We start from the raw sequence: 13090 nt of genomic DNA, 5'->3' as shown, positions 1-13090 counted from the left end.
CTAAAACCTCCATATGCTTAAACTGCATTTTAATTTCATTCCCCAAATCTTTGATTTAATGCTTAAGGAGATTCCAACTAAACATCAGGAAGAACTTTCTGACAGTAAGAGCTGTTCAACAGTAGAACAGAATCCCTTGGGAGGTTGTGGACAATCCTTCATTGGAGTTTTTAAGTAGAGGTTGGTTGGCCATCTGCCATTGATGCTCTAGTTGAGATTCCTGCATTGAAGGGGGCTGGACTAGATGACACTCAGGGTCCCTTCCAACTCTAGTATTCTATGGTTCTATGATCCACTTCTCATACTTATTCTTTAAGTGTACATATTCTGTTCCACTTCTGCTTTGTAAAGTTGCTATCAGCTTCCAGTTCTCATCTTTTAGAAAATGATTTCACAAAACAGAACTCACCACTAGCTTTGGCAATCTATATATTTAACAGACAAGATACAAGATTAAGCTAGGGAAAATCTACTCTATTATTCTATCAGTATAAATATCTGCTATACTACATATTAATATCGCTTTTAAAAACAACATGAAACAAACCGCAATGACATATAGTCCATGGAGATGCAAAAACTATCACACTGCAGAAGGAACTTGAAATATTTTAAAATATTTGCTAGTGCACCAATAAAGTGTCTTGTATAAAGAATAAAGAAATGCAGTCTCGTGTAAACCATCATACAAAGACACAATGCTAAAAGTTTTGGGTTATATTTTGGAAAGAAAAAAATGCACACATGCAGTTTATTATTATGCATGTTTGTTCAGAAATAAGTTCAGCTGAGTTTAATGGGACTTGTTCCTCAGTGTCCAACTTTCCTTGGCTGTAAGTTTAACTGAACTCTGAGATGTGGTTCCAAAAAAGATGTGCCCAAGATCAGATGTCAGTAAACATTCATAACTGTATTACTGATGCCATAGCTACTGAATGCAAAATCAACCATTCAGCAAACATCTAATCGTGTAATTAAGTAAGTTATGCAATATGGTGCTTGCATCTGGAATAACAGACTGTGGCATGGGGGGTGGAATGAGAAAGGGCTGAGTTACTGAGAATAATTTGTACAGTCCATTTACCTTATCAAAAACTGCAACAATGTTGGAAGTTTAAGACTCCATAAATAAATAAATAAATCCTGTCTCTCACACAGAATTAAGAGAAAATTTTGAAAACTTGACAAATTTCAATTTAACTTTTTTTAAAAAATGACTTCACAGCTAACTGAAAGAGAGACTGGACTGACTGACTGACTGACTGACTGACTGAAATTCACAATTCAAATTCTGACATAGTAACTTTTTTGACATCCTGTTTTTTCTCAGGTGAAAAAAATACCAAAATGCTATACAGATGTCAACGTTAACATACTGTCAGACTTCAAATACTAAATAGCACTAGAGGTCAACTTGTCAAACTGTGTATCAAGTTAGAATTTTTCCAGACAAATATTTTGAGGAGGTATGGGAGGGGGAAAATCAGATGTATCTACATTATAGTAAATTAAAATACTTATTTACAATTACAGCCTTGCAATTAGTCATTCAGAGGACAAGCGATATGCAAGATCCCACTGCTCTAGCTGTGGTGGGAAATATGAATGGGTTGATGTGTTTGTTTGTTTTTTTAAAGCAAGAATTTATGACTGGAATGGACAAGGATTTAAATCAGATACATGTTTCTGAATGCTTATCTGTGTTGCTTGTCACATATGTACCGGAGTAGCTCAACTGAAAAGGTAATTAAACCATAAGCAGATAAGTAAACAGCAAGGCAGTGGAGAACATAGCAGTCAGTATATGCAGGTAGCAAGGAATATAGCAAAAAGATTGGAAGGCATCTGCATAACAATAGTAGATGTGTGACACAGATCCAACACTCTGTTTGAGAAAATCCTACTTTATTTTTGTTGATATTGACACAATTAATAAAAAGCAATTGCTTCTCCGTTCATCCTTCAACCTGTCCAATAAAAGAGGGCAGGCAGTGACTGCATGCTTATAATAAAAAAGTTTAAGGCAACCACAGCAGCAGCAACAGACAACACAATGAACTACAATAAATTCAGCTGCTCTGGGGAAAAAATGCAAACGCTGCAAACGTGACCAAAATTAAAAACTACATTTCTGAGCGTACCTAATTTGAACGTAAGTTGAAATCAATGGTATTTGTTTCTCAGTAAAAATGTATATACTTCAGAGTGAAAAAACCTGCCATACTTCAAGTGTTATGTTCTCCCTTGTCCGCAGTGTGTGGCAGCATAACATCTATTTCAATGTAGAAAAATAGGTTTAACATTGTCACAACTATTATTGATTTCAGGCAGTTTACAGTGTCTGGTGTGGCTTATGGTGAGGATCCAAATAAACAGGCTAACTAGTGGCCAATACAACCACATTGCCTACATGGTAGGAAAATGTTGAGGGGTGTCAGAAAGCTCACATGTAGCTCAGTACCGTGAGCATCTGTGGAACCTAGGTATGTGGCAGGCCTGTTAGCTCCCAAACAGGCCGGGGCCTCGAAGTGACAACCAAAGATCCCTTAAGAGGGTCATCCAGTGAGGAATCATTTCTGCTTACCCCTGCAATAGATCCAGCCACGAGTTGTGACAAAACTATGCACCACACACTTTGTCCCTCTACCACGCCAGCACTCTTGCTCACCTGCTCTGTTCCACTCATAGTGGTCAGTGGGACTCTAAGTAGCAGGAGGAGGAGCAAGTCACTTTGGAAAAGCATGTTTACACTCACGAAGAAAATTGAATTAGAATCTTCAGGAATCTGTCCCGAATCCTTTGTGCCTGTTCGTTATTAAGACCTACAACGACTTTAATGCGTTTTGTACTTCTTTTATGAATGCAACTTTATTGTAAGTTTTATGTTGTCCGCCACCATATTTCCCCCCCCCCCTTAATGTTAGCGGTGTAGAATTTTTCTCAAATAAATTAAATCAATAATGTATTGACAATAATGTATTTTCTTTTCTTTTTTTTCTTTTTTTGTCTCTGAAGAACTGTGGGGGGTGGGAGAAATAATTCTGGGTTTTTACCAGGTCCTCATATTTCTATCTTACTCATTAAGTCAGTATTCAATCTATTTAATGGAGCTGCATCCTACCTGGAGCTGAATCCTACCTGCAACATATTTACAACGTCCGCCTATGAGTCGTGAAGGCCACTCCCTGCAAGGCCTTTTCCACCTGGCTGAGAGGGCGGGGCCCAGACTCACCCAGCTCTGTTACAGAGGCCCCTGGGGAGACTGGAGGAACATTGCTATGCCTGACAACAAATCCTAATTACAGTGGTACCTCGGGCTAAGAACTTAATTTGTTCTGGGGGTCTGTTCTTAACCTGAAACTGTTCTTAACCTGAAGCACCACTTTAGCTAATAGGGCCTCCGGCTGCCGCTACGCCACCGCTGCACGATTTCTGTTCTCATCCTGAAGCAAAGTTCTTAACCCAAGGTACTATTTCTGGGTTAGCGGAGTCTGTAACCTGAAGTGTATGTAACCCAAGGTACTACTGTATTGGATTCCTTTGCCCCATCTTTTTGTTACTGCCAAACAGCCGTGTCATGCTTATAATATTTTGTTCTCGTTAATTATGCTGTTTTAAATGTGCATTTTATATTTGACTTCACTTAGCAATGTTTTACTTGAAATGTTTAAGATTTTGTTTTTGTTTCTTGTTAACTTTGTTTGTGTTAAATATGTATTCTGTAGTTGACCTCCGCTGTAATGTTTTATTTTGAAACCTTTGAGATGGTATTTTGGTTTCCTGTTAATTGTTTTGCTTTGACTGTGTACTTTATGTTTGACTTTCTTCAGAAATGTTTGATTCTGCATTTTTTATTGATGTTTAATATGCTGTACACCACTTTGAGATTTTTCTTAAAAATATAAAGTGGTATAGAAATGAAATAATAATAATACTACAACATATATTGGGGAAAATACAAGATTGCATGCTCCTTTTTTACTTGCCTACATTGATATTCAACACAACAACCCTGCTAAAAGTAAGCAGTTGCAATTGGTGGTGGTGGTAAAAGCAGTAACTGTAACAACAACAACAACACAGTAAAAGGTGATTTATAGCAAAACAAAACACAGGGCCTGCTTCCACAAGGAACTAAAAATCTTTACATTGTCCCCAATTTTTTTTAAGAATGTATAAAATGTAAATAAATGAATTAATAATAAGAATAATAATAAACAAATTAAAAATCTTAAGTGTGACAGAAGTGGGAGAACGGTAGCAGTAAATTGGGGAATGGTGGGGGAAACCCCAGAAAATTAATATGTACTTACAATTAATCGTAACTTGAGGGAGAAATGGAGACTGTCAGGGCCTAGGCCAGCTTGAGGCTTTTAGGGCAAATCTGAATGCAAGGAGACCTTATAAGTGCTGAGTTCAAGAACTACATTTCCCAAAAGCCTTTCTGTCTTCCTTAAGACTGAAAGCCAGAGAAAAATGGGGGGGGGGCGCTGGTTCCGGGAAGTAGGGAGAGGTAAACTGGGAATGAAGTTGGGAGGGGGGGTTGCAGGTGAGCCCAGATGTGAGAGCTCAGGTGGGGCCTAAACAGGTTGCAGCAACTGAGGTAAGAGAATGGGCTGTGCCATTCCAGGCAGCAGGGGGGGGTCGTTTTTTGACTGCTGTCCTGCATTCAAAACCCAGTTTCAGTTGAAAACACAGCAAAACAGCACAGTGACCAAAGGGATGGGGTAGATCTTTCCTCCCGGCTATGCTCCTTTTCTGTATTCTGGCAGGTTTTCGCGCAAAGAAGATTTGTAGTGTGTCCCCCCTCCCCATACACACAGTCTGAAATGGTGCAACCCACTCCACCCTCTCAGCTTTCTGTGTTTCCTCTGTACTGCAGAAAAAGTCTCTCAAAGCCAAACCGTAAACAAGTGTAGTTCTCTTCTGATGGTCTGTCTCTTTCTTTCTTTCTTTCTTTCTTTCTTTCTTTCTTTCTTTCTTTCTTTCTTTCTTTCTTTCTTTCTTTCTTTCTTTTCTTCTTAAGCTTGTTTTGTAGTTTCTATAAATAAATAGAACAAACAAACCCCATGTACCCACCCCAAAAAACATGCAATGCAAATACAATGTAAATAGTCCTGTTGCACACCTAGGTTGGTAAATGATTTACAGTTGCTTTCATCAGTTAGGAGTCTTCTGCTCTCCATCTTAACATATTATCCCAGGTGATTGTCCTCTCCAATGTCCTGAATAAACATGTACTAGAACAGGTTAAAAATAATTGTTGATCTTCATGTTCCTGAGCACACTTAAGATGCTTCATTTGTTGCTTCATAAGAGCTATATTAAGGGACACGGATGGCGCTGTGGGTTAAACCACAGAGCCTAGGACTTGCAGATCAGAAGGTCGGCGGTTCGAATCCCCACGACGGGGTGAGCTCCCGTTGCTTGGTCCCTGCTCCTGCCAACCTAGCAGTTCGAAAGCACGTCAAAGTGCAAGTAGATAAATAGGTACCGCTCCAGCGGGAAGGTAAACGGCATTTTCGTGTGCCAGAAGTGGCTTAGTCATGCTGACCACATGACCCAGAAGCTGTACGCCAGGCCAATAAAGCGAGATGAGCGCCGCAACCCCAGAGTCGGTCACAACTGGACCTAATGTTCAGGGGTCCCTTTACCTTTACGGGCTATATTATTCCATATTCCCCCACCATGCCCCTGATGGCTTCCTAACACATTATACAGACTGCGCGATGAAAGCCTTGGAAGAGCCCTTTGAAGGGCTTAATACTGAACTACAATCACAGAAAGATTTGGATTCATTCATTTTGAATCTAGTTACTATGTTAGAGCACCTGGTTTGGTTAGCTGTATGTCATTTCGATTTCCAGGGAATAACAGGGTTAGATCATTAACACAAGTGGTGTCACCATGTGTTTCCAATCCAGGTTACACTAGTTTATCTTCTAAGTACACGAGAGAAAGGAAGAACTTCAGAAGAGACCATTGAATCAGGCTAATGTCCCATCTAGTTCACCACCCTGTTTTCACATGACTAGAAAAGGGAGCAAGCTACACCTTTTCATTTACTTCATTTTAATATATAAATACAGTGTGCCTCTGGTTGGTCTGAAACCTGTATGTTAAAGTAAGCACATATTTGATTAACTCGTGGCTTGACTAGTTATAATTCCCTTTTCTTGCCTGCTGTAAGAAACCAGAGATTTGCTGAGTATTGCATCTCCTGTTTTCCATTTAGTGCATATTGCTAATGTGCTCCATTATACTGTTTCTGCTTCATATTTCTATCCATTTGTATTGAGTCTTCTGACCTTGTAAAGTGATAATACTGACACCACTTAAACCCAATTTCAGATTTTCAGACTTCCTACCTTGTTTCTTTGTCCTACAGCTAGTTCTATCCCCTTTCTTCCCCTTTCTTCCTAATTAGGATCCTTCCTTCTAAATTTATAGAACAGCATGCTGTAGTGTCTCTAAAACCACAAACTGCCTTTTTCACAACCATGCTGGAATCTACTTGCTTGTTCGACATTACTTTTTCTTTCCTGTTTTTATTTCATCTGAGCTTTGGGGAACACCCCCTTTGCTACATGTGGCGGTTCTTCATCATATGACCTGTTACTGACCTCTCTCTGTCTTTATGCTTCTATACCAAGTAGTGCAGTCTCTTTTCAGCTTTTTGAGCTCCAGCTCCTGGTACAATAGGCCATATGGCAGAAATAAGCACACCTTCATTTGTAGGGTTATGTCTGTTAGCAGTTGGATTTCACAGGCATATAGCTCGCTGCCTTATACCAAGTCTGACCACTGATCCATCTAATTCAGTCAGTCTTGCCCAGCCTGGTGTCCTCCAGATGTATGGGGCTACAACTACCATTAGCCTGACTAGCATCTTCCCTTCTGGCTGGTATGTGCAATGGTGGTTCAACTTCCCTAAGGCCTGCTGGGCAGCCAGCGATCAAGGTTTCGATTGCACTATCACTTAACCAGCCTGTAGTCTTCTCTCTTAAATATGTCCTAGAACACTTTCCAGTACTCTTTATCTCAAGGCCTTCCCAATAGTCCAAAGCAGTTCAATTGATATAGCTGATGGGGTGGGGGAAAACACAACATGCTTTATTATGGTTTAAATGTTATATTTAACAATAACAACAAAGAGTCTTGTGCCATCTTAAAGATTGCAGCATAAGCTTTTGTGGACTACAGTCCACTGATACATGAAATGTTTGGAGGGAAGAGGAAATTATAAACAGAGAGGCCATAGGTAATGAAATGCAGAAAAGCACAGATGTTGATAATGCCATATATGACATTCCAAAAAACAGCTGGGTTGATAACACAGGCATCCTGGCATTGGTGAGCCACCCATGCATGCACACACCTCCCCTCTGGCCCCACCTATCACTGACATACAGCCATCAAAACTGGCCATGAAGCAATGCGACAGTTGTGCTGAAAAAGTTCCACCACACCTGCTTTCAGCCCAAGCCACCATGAACAGGAAAATTAGTACAGGCCCAACCAAGATGAAGTCTCTTCGGCATTTCACTTTATACATATATATCTAATAGAGCTACATTTGAACTACAGCTGACTTATCTTTTAAAGGGTCCTTTATTAGTACTCCCTGAGGCGCTGCTAAAACATTTTTAAGCCAATTGCAATTGTCTCACTTGTGAAGAGAACAAACCTATCAGTGTCTGGTGAGTTGCTTCATGGAAGGTTACAGGTCTCCATAGGGACTGCCTGTGATCTTTAGAAAGTGCATTTCCCTCCAGCAAGGCATAAACACTCAGGAGAATTGCTAAATGTCACTCAGAACCTATTACTGAACACTCTGTTGTTGCACTTCTCATTTTACTTACATTATGGTACAATCTCCTTTAAGTATATGAAAATCCTTCCTAAATGAAAAAAGTGGATTCAGTCAGTTATGTGGAATAATAGTGTGTGTCACTTTTCCCAGCCTAGAGAAAATAACTTTTTCTATAATCTATATAAAAAGCTGTTATTTCTGCTCCAACAGGATGGAGCATGAAAAAGGATTCATCTTTTTCACTGTTGTGCTTTCTTTTGGCTATTTCAAAATATTGTCTCCTGAAGTTTTAACAATACATTGATTACACAGAATTTTCGAGATCCTGCTTTGGAACAATTTCCTTGATGGAAATTAAGGCAGCAATCCTTACCTGGAGGTTACTCCCACTGAATTTAGTTGGACTTACTCCTGAGAAGTCTTGCATAAGTTTGCATTGCCAGGAATATAGGCTTGAATAAAGTGAAGCCTCTCCTGCTGTTCAAAGTGCTTCTGCACCCATGGATAGTGGCAAGTTGCAGGGTCTGGCAGCAGTTCCTTATCCCACGTGGACTTTTGCAGGGAGGCTGTTACTGGAAAAGAGAAGTTGAAATTGCTTGCAGAACCAATCTTCTCCCTTTCTGGATCTAAACCTTACTGAGGAAATGACTGTGACAAAAAGTAATACAGATAACCTTAAAAAAAAACCCCTTGCAGATCTGTCATCTATGACACCTTGTTCACAAGCATGTTCATTAATGAACAGCAATTCAGAATGTGAACATTTTATTATCTGCAAAAAAAAAAATAAAAAAATTCCATGGAATGTTAGTCTTGTGAGGAAGTTCCTGTTATGTATTGAAGTTCTCACCCTGGCCACCAGGAGTATCGAGTTGCTTCCTTAGAAGTCTGCTCACCTTTGTGGTGGGCGGTGTTGCGGCTGGGCATCGGGTCATTGCAGTGATCTGGCATGGGGGTGGGAGGTTGACACTCCCCTCATGCTGACCCCCCGCTGCGTCACGCCCTTGCCAGCCAATCAACGCTGGCAGGGGGCATGGCTGCAGGAGATTTAAACCACGGTGCAGCCAGGGGCATTCCTTCTTTTGCCTCCTCGCCGGATCTCCCAACCCACCTGCCCTCTTTTTATGCTTTGGTATGACACAACCTGGCTATGGACAAATGTTGGCGGCCATATTGTTGGGGTTGGGTAGGAATTTTTCCATTTAGCAAATTGGCACCAGCCATTTGGTTTTCGCCTTTCTCGTAGCAATTGTCACAACTTTGTAAGGTTAGGCATTATGTAAGCCTTTTTTAATGGAGGGGAGGTTGTAGCTTCCGCCTGCCCCTCCTCAATAAGGGTATCCTGTTAAAGGGATCCAAGGGTGTGGATCCTGTCAGATGCCCGAACATCAGCTGGGGCCATCCCACAACCCCAAGAGGGACCCCTCAGGTGTCCCTATTTGCTGTAAGTCATAGGGCTCCCCTTTTGGTGGTTTACTCTTAGTTGAACTCGCTGCAGGATGGGTGGGAGTCAAGATATAGGCTGGCTTCTCCCAATGCTTAAGCCAAACCACTCACATCTGTAACCAATAAAGTTGTGGCCTTTTTTATCCCATGAGCCTAAATACTCATGTCCGTGTGTTTATTAATCAATAGGGACCTGCGGGGCATGGAGCCTCAGCATGCAAGCATGAAATTTTTGTATTATTTCATTCATATGTTCAGAGACACCATAAAGTTGATGATATTCTGCTCCTTGGAACAGCGACACTTTTGTGTGAGAGATGTTCTACACAAAATAAACATGCTACAGACTTGGGCAAAAAAAATGAGAGGCACAAATACAAGATGGGGGACACCTGGCTTGAGAGCTGTACATGTGAAAAGGATCTAGGAGTCTTGGTTGACCACAAGCTTGACATGAGCCAACAGTGTGACGCGGCAGCTAAAAAAGCCAATGCAATTCTGGGCTGCATCAATAGGAGTATAGCATCTAGATCAAGGGAAGTAATAGTGCCACTGTATTCTGCTCTGGTCAGACCTCACCTGGAGTACTGTGTCCAGTTCTGGGCACCACAGTTCAAGAAGGACACTGACAAACTGGAACGTGTCCAGAGGAGGGCAACCAAAATGGTCAAAGGCCTGGAAACGATGCCTTATGAGGAACGGCTAAGGGAGCTGGGCATGTTTAGCCTGGAGAAGAGGAGGTTAAGGGGTGATATGATAGCCATGTTCAAATATATAAAAGGATGTCACATGGAGGAGGGAGAAAGGTTGTTTTCTGCTGCTCCAGAGAAGCGGACACGGAGCAATGGATCCAAACTACAAGAAAGAAGATTCCACCTAAACATTAGGAAGAACTTCCTGACAGTAAGAGCTGTTTGACAGTGGAATTTGCTGCCAAGGAGTGTGGTGGAGTCTCCTTCTTTGGAGGTCTTTAAGCAGAGGCTTGACAACCATATGTCAGGAGTGCTCTGATGGTGTTTCCTGCTTGCCAGGGGGTTGGACTCGATGGCCCTTGTGGTCTCTTCCAACTCTATGATTCTATGATTCTAAGACAAAGCTGTACGGAAAGAAAGATTGTATTCCATGCTGCTCAGGTGGATTGTGGTGCTGAGAACAACACCATTCTCATCTAGTTTCTTAGAACTTCTGGGAGGGCTACCATCGGATCAACATCAGTAAAATAGTGCACCAGAGCCCTGGGTATAAGAAGAACAGGTTCCCAAGGGAAAAGGCTCATAAAGCCAAATTTCAGGTTATAGCCACCCCACGGAAACTGCTTGAAATAGCCTCCATATATCACCTTCTCCATGGGATGGCTAGGATGTGCACTCTCCATTCAACAGCGACAGTGGCAAGCTACCGTACAAATTGTGGTAATTTGAACACCCTGCAATAGCAGTTAGAAATTTGGGGCACTAGTGTTTTAAGGGGGGAGGCTTTTTTTAGTGTCTTCACAAATAGTGTGCACGTGCTGCTGCCATCAATAAATAGTGTGTGGCTTCCCTGTTCTGCTTGTTTCCCCTCCAGTCTTGCTGTAATTCTTTCCAAGAGATGGGGCAGGAGGGGTGTGTGTGTGGTGCACTCCTAGTAATAATTATATTGTTCACCCCAGAAAATGAATCCATATTAGACTTGTTAAGTCCAAGACTCAGGGGTTCTAGGGTTGACTGTTAAGGTTCATCATAGGCACTTGTGGCAATTTTTCATACATTTTATTTGTATGAGTTGGGGAATGAGGCCTTCCAGGCTCAGGGTGGGATGCAACTGAGTCCCATCAACGGAATCCTTGTGCAAAAACTTCTGCTTGTGCAATGGGACTCCCTCCTCTCTTCCCTCTGCATCCCACGCGTGTTTCCTGAAATTACCATATTTTTTGCTCTATAAGACACACTTTTCCCCTCCTAAAAAGTAAGGGGAAATGTGTGTGCATCTTATGGAGCGAATGCAGGCTGCGCAGCTATCGCTGAAGCAAGCAGAGTAAGAGCGAGAGCTGCGCAGCGCCTCTTGTTCTGCTGGCTTCCCAGCAAAGCGGGAGGAGGAACGGACGGGAGCCCTTATGGAGCCCCTTCTGTCTCTCATCCCGCTTTGCTGGGAAGCCAGCAGAGCAAGAGCTGCTGCGCAGCTTTTGCTCTTGCTCTGCTTATTTCAGCGACAGCTGTGCAGCTTGTTCTGGCTTAGATGCGTCTTATGGCCGGGTGCGTCTTATAGAGTGAAAAATACGGTAAATTCCCTCCAAGAAAATTTGGGAGGGAGGGGGTCATTCTGTTTGGCAAGCCAAAAAGCTTGTGCTGACAGAACAATCAGAAGAGTGCTATGCTGAATGCCTCCATTTTCTGAGCTGGCTTTTGAAACACTTTTTTTTTAAAAAAATCTTGATTTCTGAAATCCTATCCACCTTCCTCAATCAATATTCTTGAATATATGGCCAATTATTTTAATCACATATGAAACCTCCATCATTATCATATTGTCTCCCTCCCACTTTAATCAGCCTGCTGAGGGTTTATTGTTAACTGGGCCACTTCAAACAAATTTTCAATATGGGGTACAATCAAAATACTTCCTTTCTTAATGGGGAAGTAGGGCTGCCAAGCTTATTTTGTGTTTTGTTTTTGATTTATTATTTTGCAGCATGCTGAGTGCCTTTGTCTAGTGGCGGGGGGAGAGAAATAACATTGCTTTCTAATATGAACTCAGTAAAATCTTTGCATTAAAGTCAGATGTTTGGTACAGTGGTGCCTCGCAAGACGAAATTAATCCGTTCTGCGAGTTTTGTCGTCTTGCGATTTTTTTCGTCTTGCGAAGCACGGTGTAGGGGAAGTTTTGGAAAAGCTTCAAAAATCACCAAAGTCTTTAAACACCTCAAAAAAGGCTACCACACCGCGTTCTATGAGTTGCTCCTCAAAGTCAAGTCGCAACTGTATTAACGGTGTTAAGAAAAAGGAAACAAACTTGCAAGACGTTTCCGTCTTGCGAAGCAAGCCCATAGGAAAAATCGTCTTGCGAAGCAACTCAAAAAACCAAAAACCCTTTCGTCTAGCGAGTTTTTTGTCTTGCGAGGCATTCGTCTTGCGAGGTACCACTGTATTAAATATCCAAAGCTAAATTGGTGTCCTGGGTTTTTCTATTATAAACTTTATTCTACATAGTCATGCTTTGTTGTTGTTGTTGTTTAGTCGTTTAGTCGTGTCTGACTCTTCATGACCCCATGGACCAGAGCACGCCAGGCACTTCTGTCTTCCACTGCCTCCCACAGTTTGGTCAAACTCATGCTGGTAGCTTCGAGAACACTGTCCAACCATTTTGTCCTCTGTCGTCTCCTTCTCCTTGTGCCCTCAATCTTTCCCAACATCAGGGTCTTTTCCAGGGAGTCTTCTCTTCCCATGAGGTGGCCAAAGTATTGGAGCCTCAGCTTCAGGATCTGTCCTTCCAGAGAGCACTCCAGGCTGATTTCCTTCAGAATGGATAGGTTTGTTATCATGCTAGTCATGCTAGTGCTAAATAAACAAACATTCTGGGTCTATTTTCCTAAATTAAGCATGCTTTTTCTTTAACAGAGCTTTGCTTTTGTCTAGATGTGGGAAAGCAGCTTGAAATGCTACTTAACAACATATTTGTCATGATTTAGTGCGGAAGAGCAGTCAGATATTTGGAAAGGCATCTGAATTCTTTTTAAAGTGTTCATGGATGTATCTCAGCTCAACTTCTGACACTGGAAGAGCACCGGGATGCTCACAATGAACAGGTTGTGCCAGCTAAGTTTACCCTGATTCACTTCAGCATGACTGCCTC

General features: G+C 41.7%; 1 protein-coding gene across 4 annotated transcripts in view; it reads right to left on the bottom strand.

The window, feature by feature from the left end:
• The window catches only part of KYNU (kynureninase), an 84544-nt gene extending 79484 nt beyond the window's left edge, over positions 1 to 5060 (bottom strand). For 2 of the 4 annotated variants that reach the window (XM_083494843.1, XM_083494842.1), the window contains exon 1: positions 4314 to 4800. The gene's annotated coding sequence lies outside the window, so the exon portion shown is untranslated. Of the gene's footprint in view, positions 1 to 4313 lie in introns of all 4 variants that reach the window. The other 2 variants (XM_083494840.1, XM_083494844.1) reach the window with 2 other exon arrangements.
• Between the last annotated feature and the right edge of the window lie 8030 nt (positions 5061 to 13090).

This window comes from Podarcis liolepis, assembly GCF_965112155.1.
Source record: "Podarcis liolepis genome assembly, chromosome: 1".
Classification (NCBI taxonomy): Eukaryota; Metazoa; Chordata; class Lepidosauria; order Squamata; family Lacertidae; genus Podarcis; species Podarcis liolepis.
This window is presented reverse-complemented; position numbering and strand designations above follow the sequence as displayed.